Source organism: Meriones unguiculatus, chromosome 1, assembly GCF_030254825.1.
Source record: "Meriones unguiculatus strain TT.TT164.6M chromosome 1, Bangor_MerUng_6.1, whole genome shotgun sequence".
NCBI lineage: Eukaryota > Metazoa > Chordata > Mammalia > Rodentia > Muridae > Meriones > Meriones unguiculatus.
Window position 1 is genome coordinate 107,782,731 of NC_083349.1, and position 10,923 is coordinate 107,793,653.

Below are 10,923 nucleotides of genomic sequence, written 5' to 3' on the forward strand. Positions count from 1 at the left end.
ACAAATTTGAGAAGGAAGGAGAAGGGTTAAAATGATGGAAATACAGTATCCACATGAAATTATCAACAAAATTAATTTTAAAAAGAAAAAAACCCCCACAAAACTATGCCCTAGTATTTTGGGGAGGTGGGTTGTGTTTACATTCTTGTTTTTTTGTTTGTTTTAATTTTGTTTCTCTCTTTGGAACAAAGTCTGCCATATTCTAGGCTGGCCTTGAACTTGCTATGTAGCCAAGAATGGCTTTGAACTCCTGATCCTCCTGATCCTCTACTTCCCGAGTGCTGGGATTATAGGTGTATACCACCACACCTAGTGTTTGTTCCTTAAAAAAAAAAAAAAAAAAAATCCCGTTTTTCAATATGTACCTATTCATGGATTACCAAGTATATAATTTTTAAAATTAAAAAATATCCAAGTTTAAAAAAGAGCGCATGTGCCCATCCACCCCAGGTCCTCTTGGGCTAGAGACAGACTACGAAGCAATGGCAACGGAAGCTCTGAAGGAGCATTCTAAGCGTGGGCAGAATTCTGTGGTGGCTGGGCAGGGGCCTCACTCCCCGGGGACTCTCAAAAGGCCTTTGAGGAGGTAGCAGCTCTGTGGCATTCTAACAAATAAAGAAGGTCAAGGGGGGTATGGAGCAAACAGTGACCCAGCAGGCCCAGTGTAGTCCGTGAGTTCTTCATCTGCCGGTGTGGGCGCTCTGGAGTAGAGGTGAAAGGTGGGAGTGGTGGAGAGAGGCCATACCAGCCCCAGGCAGAGGTAAAAACAAAAGAAAGAGCAGGCGTGTACCTGCTGAGGGGCCACTGCCAGGCCCTGCGCCCAGTGATGTAGAGGTCATTTCCTCTTATTTACAAGTGGAATTGGGTTAGGGGAAGAAAGGGCTTGCCTGGGTGAGAAAGAACAGAGAAGAAGGTGGATGAGGAGGTAGGGTGGGGTTGTCGGGTACACACAGGGGAGGCATGAGGAAGCAAGTGAGGAGGGCCAGGGCAGGTGACACTGCCCTAAGACCGTCTCCCTAACTATACACATGCGTCTGGGCGTCTCATGCCCCCATGTCCCACTTCAGCTCCGCTACAGATCTAAGTGGCAGGAGGATCTCAGGCAGCCTACTATGTTCTGGAGAGCTGCCCCAGTGGCTTAACCCAAGACCTGGCGCCCAGGGGCAGACAGGGCATCTCCAAATCGTGACCAAGGCAGCTGGCCACACACCTGGCCCAGAACATCCTGGCAATACCCTTCAAGGCAGAGTGGGCAGGGCCTGGTTCAGGGAAACAGTGTGTCCACCTCATGTGTTCCTGCTTAGCAGAGAGGCGATGCCCTGAGGGTGAGCCTGTAGGGGCAACAGAAGGACAGTCCTCCAGTGGCATGACTACCTCCGGACAATGGACTCAAGTTCCTGCTTGCCAGTTATAAGCTATGTGGCTTCGGAGAAGCTATGAAGCCTCTGTCTCAATTTCCCTGTCTCTCACTGGGTCCATGATGGTAGCCACGGCAGGTTGCTGCGTGGGACATGCGGGTGCCCGGGAAAGCCATCTAGGTTCTGGTGGCCATTCTTTGTGGCTCCTTGATAGGTCTCCCAGCTGGGCCTGGCTGGCAAGGTCATCTTTAGGCCTCCCTCAACGGATCACCTGCTCACACCTACGCCAGGGACATGGTGTGGTAGGTAGCACAGTAATGATGTCATGGGGTAGTGGTGATAGGGTTGGTAGCTCTACATGGTGATAACTGTGGCCCCGAGGGAGAGCAGAAGCATGAGCTTCAGAGTAGTGGACATCCTATCAGGAAGATCTGCCAGGGCACAGACAATTCGACACCCTTGCTAGACCTAAATGTACAGGGTCAGAGGGTCAGAGGTGTGTTCTAGCATGTGCTCAGGGGGTGTTGGGAATAGATCTGTGTACCAGACGTGTGTGCACCTGGAGTTCAGAATCTGGTTTTCGAGTAAAGAAATTCGACAGTAACATCCCAACACTGTCCATGGCACACCCGCACCCTGGGGTTGCATGAGAGTGGATCGAATCCCCTTTCCTTGAGAAAGGCGGGACTCAATGGTGAATAGACGATGGACATCCTTTCTCTTGGCTCCTCTGCTTTTAACCTGTCTTCTGCTTAATGTTTGGTCTTCCTCCTCCATGACATACATGGCCAACCATGGGTTACAGAATGACATGTTCATGTAGGTATGTGCATATGTGTGTGTGTAGGTGTGCATGTATGTGTCCATGCATGTGGAGGCCAGAGGTTGGTGCTGTGTGTCTCTTTTTGACTGCTCTCCACCTTGCTTTTTGAGATACGGTCTCTCCCCGAACCTGGAACTTGTCAATTTGACGAGGTGGCTTACCAAGAGAGTCCCAGAATCCTGCCTCCACTCTCCAGTGCTGGGTTACAGATGTGCTCAGTGTTGGCTTTTATGTGTGCTGGGATCCAGGCTCAGACACTCAGGCTTCTGCTGGGAGTGGTTTACCCTCTTTCCAGGCTCAAGAAATTTAGTTTTTTTTTTTTATTATTATTATTAGTTACACTTTATTCATTTTGTATCCCCCCATAAGCCCCTCCTCCTCCCCTCCCAATCCCACCCTCCCTCCTCCCTCTGCTTGCATGCCCCTCCCCAAGTCCACTGATGGGGAGGTCCTCCTCTCCTTCTTTCTGATCTTAGACTATCAGTTCTCATCAGAAGTGGCTGCATTGTCATCTTCTGTGGCCTGGTAAGGCTGCTCCCCCCTCAGGGGGAGGTGATCAAAGAGCAGGCCAATCAGATTATGTCAGAGGCAGTCCCTCTTCCCATTACTATGTAACCCACTTGGACACTGAACTTCCCTGGGCTACATCTGTGCAGGGGTTCTAGGATATCTCCATGAATAGTCCTTGGTTGGAGTATGAGTCTCTGGGAAGTTCCCTGTGTTCAAATTTTCTTGTTCTGTTGCTCTCCTTGTGGAGACCCTGTCCTCTCCAGCTCTTGCTTAGTTTTTAAAGGCAGTTTTAAGTTTACAGAAAAAATGGATGCAAAGTATAGAGTTCCCCCCATACAGGGTCCCTACTGCCAAACTCCAGAGCAAGAGTAATGTGCCAGTTGCTTAAATCTGTGTGCCTGGATTGACCCTCATCGTCACCTCCAGCCCAAAGTTTGCATTGGGGCTCACTCTTGGAGTTGCATTCTCAAGGGATTTGACAGCTGAATAATGTCACGTGTCTATGTCCTCCATGCATCCCTCTAGTCCCCAGCCCTGAAACCGCTGGTAGTGGCTATTTTCATACTTTGACCTTTCCCCAGTATTATATAGTTGCAACCACACAGCACATAGCCCTTTCAGACCTCACCATAGTGACAGAATGGCTGTCAAAACAACCTAAGTTAAGGGTCATTTTAGACCATTACTTCAAGGAAGTCGTGGTAGTAGCAGCTTCACGGAAGTGAAAGTCCTCCCTACGCACACACATGCACAGATAGTACATACCAGCTGCTGTTATGTGCTAGCAATGAGGGAGCAGAAAGCTCAGACTGGAACCCACTCAGGCTACAACTGTTCAGGATACAACCTAAAATTGACACATCAACCTGGGACCAAGTGTTCAAACACATGAATTATGGGGACATTTCACACTCCAACCATGATATTCCTTTCACTTAGAAATATGCATTTAGGGTTCTTTCATGGTCTTTCATGGTTTGGAGGCTTGTATCTTGTAGGCCGCCTACAAGTGATACTATTCCATTGCCTGGATGGGCCACAATTTATCTATTTGCTAAATTTATCTATTTGCTTTACCATTTGCTAAAGGCCACCTTGGTTACTTTCAAGTTTGGGCACTCATGAATGAATAAAAGCTATAAAACATTGGTGCAAACCAGGCACCGAAGTAGATGCCTTTCACACCAGCACTCAAGAGGCAGAAGCAAGCAGACCTCTGTGAGTTCAAGACCAGCCTGGTGTACATAGGGAGTTCCAGGACAACCAAAGCTGTGTAGAGAAACCCTGCCTCAAAAACAACAACAACAACAAAAAACTGTGGGTGCATATTTTTGTGTTAATATCAATTTCCAATTGCCTCAGAGTAAATACAAGGAAAGTGATTGCTGAATTGTTTTAGTATGAGTATGTTTGGTGTCGTAGGAAACCACCACTGTAACCTCTAAAGGTACAGCAGCAGTACCCTCAGCATCCTCACCAGCAGTAGAGATGAAAAGTGAGTTAATGAAGATCATCTGGCTGTAGCAAGAACCTCACACAGCTCTTCCACCTCCATGTTTAGCTGCCGCTTGACCGCATTGCCCCTCGGACCGAGCTCATGCACTCACCAACATTCCCACTTGCTGGATCTCAGAGTGAAGCCCTAGTACGGCTTACCCAGCTTCCTCTCTTGCCGCCTGTTTTAGCTCGAATCCTGTTGCTATGAGAAACACCATGGCGGAAAGGAACCCAGGGAGGAAAGGGTGTCCTTTGGATTACACTGTATCAATGAGGGAAGCTGAGGCAGGAACTGAAGCAGAGACCCTGGAGGAACAGTGCCTACACACTCATGTCGGGCTCACGTCCAGCTCCCTTTCTTCCCAGGTCCACCTGTCCAGGGGTAGCACGACCTACAGGTTCCTCCTACATCAATAATTAACAAAATGCCCACAGGCCAGTCCGATGGAGGCTTGCTCTTCCCAGGTGTGTCAAGCTGACAGCTGATGCCATCAGTGGACTTGAATTGCTAATATCAGTTGTTAACTTGACAAGCAAACTCATAGCCCAACTTTGAAAAGATCAGTCTTTAAAAAATTGCAACAGTTCAAGTTCTCTTAAAAAAATCAAGTCTCTTAATTGTGTCCTCCTTTAAAATCCAAAATAAGTTACATGCTCTCTAATTCAAAGAGGGAAGAGCCAGGACACACTTACAATACCCAGGGCACACTTAAAAATCACATCAAAGCAAAACCCAAGCCCAGCAGTGTAAGCAGCACTCACAGAGCCTCTGTGGGCGTGCTCTGGAAGCTCTTGGCCTGAGTCCTGACCCACACTGACCTGTGTCCAGGTGTTCAAGCTTCACTGTACCCAGGGGCCTCCTGATGGCCTTGTCCCCTTCAGAGCAGCCCCGGGCAGCCCCCGACTCTGAGGAGTCATTAGGACCAGGTCAGTCAGGGCCTGCAGAAGAAAAGAAGAATCCTATGGCTCTCCTTTCTCCCTTCTTCCTCCCTCCCTCCTTCCTGCCACTCTCCCTCCACCATCTTTTCTCTTTTCTTCCTCACTCCCTCTCTCCTCTCTTCTTCCTTCCTGTCTTCCCTCCTTCCTTCTTCCCTTTTCCTATCTTTGATGTGGAATTCATGTAAACCATTTTGAGTGAATAATTGGGCAGCATTTGGCAGACTCACAATGTTGTGCAAACATCACCTGTGTCTAAGTGCAGACGGTTTCATCATCCCTGAAGAACAACCCACAGCCATTCCAGGCTTCCTGACCTGACCCTCTCCTCAGGTCCTGGCAACTGCCAGTCTATTTCCTGTGTCTTTGAGTTTATCTATTCTGGTCAGAGATTAAATGGAACCTTATGACATGTACCCTTTTATGTGTGGCTCCAAGGGGTTTTTCTGGATCCCCCGTGGAAGGAGAAAGATCAGGAACCTGTTATCTTTGCCCTCCTCCCTGTCCCCTTTACACACATCCCTTCCCCCCCCGCCGTGCCTCCTACCCACAGTGATGTTGCCAGGATCATATAGTTGTTTTATTCCCCCCCCCTTTTTTTTTCCTAATCTCTAGTACAACACTTTAAAAGTTCACAGGTTCAGTCAACAAATTGTTCCTGACAGATGGGGCTAGTATCACAGCTACTTTGTAGGATGAGGCAGGAAGAGTTCAAATTCAAGGCTAGCTTGGGCTACAGATCAAATTCAAGGCCAATGTAGGCATTTGAGTGAGACCAGGTCTCATGATAAAGAGTAAAAAGAGTCTGGGGATACACAGCTCGGAGGTGACTCTCTAGCCTGAAGATGCAGGGCTCTAGGTTCAGTCTCCAGTATGGGAACCAGTGAGCTTTCTGGCTAGTGGGGGCAAGAACCAGTAAATGGTCATTAAAACTGTATTAAAGCAATGTGGGAACCAGGGGGCCCCAGAAGAAAGGCCTTATTGAGGATCCACGTAGTTGGGGAAAGATCAGGGCTGTTTTATCCACCTGTCGCCCCAGCACTCAGATCTGAGCACAGCTCCCGACACTAAGAATGGGGAAGAACAAACAGGCTAGGCATTCAAACAATTCATCTTCCAGCTAAAGGCTGGGGCTGAAGAGTGGTCTATCCTGGGGAGGAGGGCACCACATCCAGAGTCCTGCAAAGCAAAAGGGTCAGCTCCTTCGTAGGCTGAGAGATGGTTTAGCCTAGATAAAGATGGGAGGTGGCAGGGGTGGGGGTGGGGGAAAGATGGGACCTTGGGAGTTACACAGGGAGGCAGACCTTAACTAGAGCAGAAAAAGGAATCCCAGAAGGCTTCAAGAAGACCTGCACTGTGGAAATGCATCTTCCCATCCGGACTGGAGATTACTGCTTCCGAAGGACAGGCAGAGAGAGCTGACTTAGTTCCGGCCCTCGGGTGGCTGATGTTCCCACATCGAGCACAGCACAGGTTCCTAGTATTCCCTAAGAATAATTAAGTCAGCCCAGGTGTGGTGGCACCTTTAATCTGAGCAGGTGGCTCCTCGAAGCCAGCCTGCCCTACAGATTGAGTCTCAGGGTAGCCAGGGCTACACAGAGAAGCCCTTAACCACACACATGCAAGAAACACTAAATGGACTGAGCATATTAGATGGAGTGTGTGTGTGTGTGTGTGTGTGTGTGTACGTGTGTGTGTGTGTGTGTGTGTGTACAAGCACTGACATGCCAACAATGCATATAGAAGCCAGAGGACGACTCTCAGAAGTTAGTTCTATCTTACCAACTTGTATGATCAGGGGCTCAGACTCAGGTCATCAAGCCTCTATTGACTGACTATTTACCAGCCTTGTAAAATCTTTTCGGACGCACGTGGGGTTTCCTTGGAATTTTTGTTTGCTCATAAACAGTATATTATACTGTCTATTTTTGCATCAATAAAACTATGGATTTATAATCCCCTTTTGGAAAAAGAAAAGAAGAACAAAGGAAAACCCCTGACCTTTGGTCAAAAAGATGCTGAGAGGAGGCCAGAGCAGAAGCAGAGAGAAAGTCAGATGAGCGTCATCACTGGTTATCTTCCAGGTAAGTACCAAGCATCCAAGGTTCATTAGACAAGGGAGGGACAGTGCTTTTACGGCCCTGGAAGTAGCCATCCAGGAATACCCATTCCGAAGGCTTCATATGAAAGTAATGCTGGTGTGTTGGTGTCATTGGGCCAGGAGAGAAGAGTTTTAAATTTAACCTTCTCAAGCCATACACTGGGTTCCTGAATGGTTTTGTTTTGTTGGTTTTCCAAGACTGGGTTTCTTTGTGTACCCTAAATTCAGAAATCTGCTTGCCTCTGCCTTCTGAGTGCTGGGACTAAAGGTGTGAGCCATCATGCAAGGCTTCCTGTACATTTTAACATAATGCCTACACTAGATCTTCAGCTGTAGTTTTTGCATGAGAGAGTGACCTCAGCAGATACTGAAAAGCCCTGGCTGAGCCTTTGTGTTGGTACTTTTATGTCAACTTGACACAAACTGGAATCACCAGAGAGGAGGGAACCTAACTAAGAAAATGCCTCTATAAGACGAGGCGATGGGTAAACGTGTATGGCATTTTCCCAATTAGTGACTGATGGGGGAGGGCCCGACCCATTGTGAGTGGTGCCTCCTAGGTTCTATAAGAAAGCAGACTGAGCAAGTCACAAGGAGCAAGCCAGTAAGCAGCACTCCTCCATGGCCTCTGCAACAGCCCCTGACTCCAGGCTTCTGCCCTGTTTTGAGTTCCTGTCCTAACTTCCTTCAGTGATGAACAGTGATTATGGAAACAAAAGTCAAATAAACCCTTTCCTCCCAACTTGCTTTGGTCATAGTGTTTCATCACAATAGTAACCCTAAGCAGAACAGCCTTTAAGAATTGTGTTTTGAAGATGGGAGCAGTAGTGCATGCCTATAATCCTATCATTTTGGGAGGCAGAGGCAGGCAGATCTCTGTGAGTTTGAGGCCAGCCTGGTCTACAAAGTGAGTCCAGGACAGCCAAAGCTACACAGAGAAACCCTGTCTTGAAAAAAAAAACAAACCAAACAAAAAAGAATTCTGTTTGGAGGGAACTAAAAAAAAAAAAAAAAAAAAAAAACTAACAAGGCAATGACTGTGGCCTTGATCTTAACAGTCCCTTAGCCAAGAGCCTGTAGCAGGAGGTAGACCCTGAATACCCAGATGTCCCCAGCAAAACCATCCACCAATTCCAATTTCAGGGGTGGCCATGACAGAAAGTGGGCCAGGAAGACTCTCCCAGAAGGAAAAGTCCAGGGACACAGCAAAATGAACCAGAGTTCCTTCTGGGGAGCATGTTTTCTGTCTTCAACCCCAGGCTCCCAGGCTCTAGCCTAATAAGAGAATAAAACCTTTTATGGTCAAGTGTCTGCTTACTTGGTCTGTGTCAGGCACAGCTGTATCTAATACTAGCGATGTCTCTCCATAATAGGCTCTGAGAAAGGGCCTCACATCAGTAGTTTAGGTTTAAGGTACTGGAACTTGCAGGCCCAGGAAACAGACCAGAAGGCCTCGTAATCAGTTTGTGCCTGGGCTGTGCAGTGGGGACTGGGCTGTGCAGTGGTGATGGGGAAAGGCTGTGTTGGACAGACAGAGGTGGCAGAGACCATGGTGGGCGGGTAACAACGTAGCTAAATAAGACATCCCTATTTAAAGCAGACGAGGCATGGTGTCGGGACGCATTGACACAGGGACTGAGGGAATAAAGGAGTCAAGGCTGGAAGAGGACAGCCAAAGGGGTGTACCCACAGGAATAGCCGGGAACAGCAAGCTGGTCAAGAGCACTCAAGGTCAGATATGTCTATAGTATTTTATCACAAGAAAGTCCAGTGTCTGGCAATGGAGGTGGAAGTCAGACTCAAGTGGGTGGGGAGGAGTGGGAGGTGAGACCTGGGCATCGAAGTGCAGATAACTCTTAAGGCTTGGCGGTGAACCTGAGCTGGGTTCTAGTTAGTGTTGGGGAAGGCTTTGTTATCTTAAAGATGGGGTGACACTATCTTCTTTACGACTGGCTGGGAAGGGCCTTTGGAAAAGTAGATGTCAATAGCAAAATCAGGAAAGGGAGCTCACTGAAGAGGGTCCCTCAGAATCGGCAGCATGAGTCCCAGCGTCCACAGAGGAGGGAGGTACAGGGACCAGAAGGGAGAGAAGCCAAGAGATGTATGAGCTTCATGAGGGGAAACTGAAGAGATCCCCTATGTTCCTGTGAAATGGGAAATGACCTCATCTGTAGACTCTGAGGCGGCTGGGGACAGTTGAAAAGGGAGGAGACAGCGCTGAGAAGCCCTTCTGAGGAATGAAGAAAGACCTGGCCAGGAAAGCACCAAGGGCAGCGTGGAAGTGAGCTGATGGTGACACGGAGGTCCCGGAGGTCATCCTTTTCCCAGGAAGGCAGCTTCTCATCCAGGCTTCCTGGTTGTTGTCTGCACTGTTGTGGTCTAAGGGGTCCCTTCTAATCCACCAGAGCGTCAGATGAACTTGTTTAAAACCAAACTCGGGACCCAGGCCTCCTCCCACTCTTGTTGCTTCCCAGTGTCTGTCCCTGGAACCATCGGGAATACATTGCCATCCAACTCCATGGTTACCACTCTGCAGGTTGTTGCCAGGGCCTCCTGCCTCTTCTTTTCCTTCTCCACCTGTTCTACATCTGGGCTCTCTTTGCCTTCTAAGCGTTTCACCTCCTCTAACCCTACTGTGGTTCCTGTTGCTGTGATAACTGCCATGAACTCAGGCCACTTGGAAAGGAAAGGGCTTATCTTGCCTACACTCACAGCCCATCCTTGAAGAAGGCCAAGGCAGGAACCCAAGGCGGGAACTGAAGCAGAGACCACGGAGGAGTGCAGCTTACTGGCCTTCTTTCCCTGGCTCGCTCAGCCTGCTTTCATTTATAACCTAGGCCCGACTGTCCATCGGCGGCCCCACCCACAGTGAGCTCAACCCTCCCCACCCACTAGCAATCAAGAAAATGCCACACAGACATGCCTATGGGCCAGGGTGATGGGGCCAGCTCTTTAACAGAGGCACCCTCTCCCCAGGTGACTCTAGTCCTAACCAACACACCCACTCCTAGTTAGCTGCCACCTTTGAAGCTAAGTACCTAGAAATTAACTCTAATTTCCACTTACTTTGGTGGTTTCAGGTTAAATAAGACTGGTTCTGGGACGCAGCCCCACCCCTCTCCAGTTTTAGGAAAGTTCCAAATGGTACCTGTACCCTACGCTTCTTCTCTTTTTTTTTTTTTTTTTTTTAGTGAACTTCTATCTTGTACTCCCACCCCATGAAGGCATAGGTAGAGGGTGGGGACACTAGAAGTCCCCGATCTGTTCTACTTCCTGGTGCAAAGGCTACGTGACACGGACACAAGTAATCACTCCCTACACGACAGACGCCTGTCATTCAGAGCCCTCAAGAGCACAGCTTAAAGTTCTATCTTCCCTCAAATCAGCAAATGCTCATGACAGTCGGTCACCCTGGCCTTTTTCCTCCATGTCTTTGTTCATCCGTTCTGGCTGCTAGGCACGCTTACTCGGCCCTCCATCTACCACTCATTAGCCCACTTACCTTTGCCCCAGCCCTTTCCTGCATGGTGTCTGCTCTTCACCCTCCCCCACGCCACGGGTCATGTTCGCTGTCTCACAGAGACTGCCTTGAGGGCAGCTTCTGGTCTTCCTGTGAAAACACTTAACTGCAAAACAGATACACCTTATACAACACCTGTGCAAACACTGTCTTATCCAGCTGTGTCTCCAAGTCTATG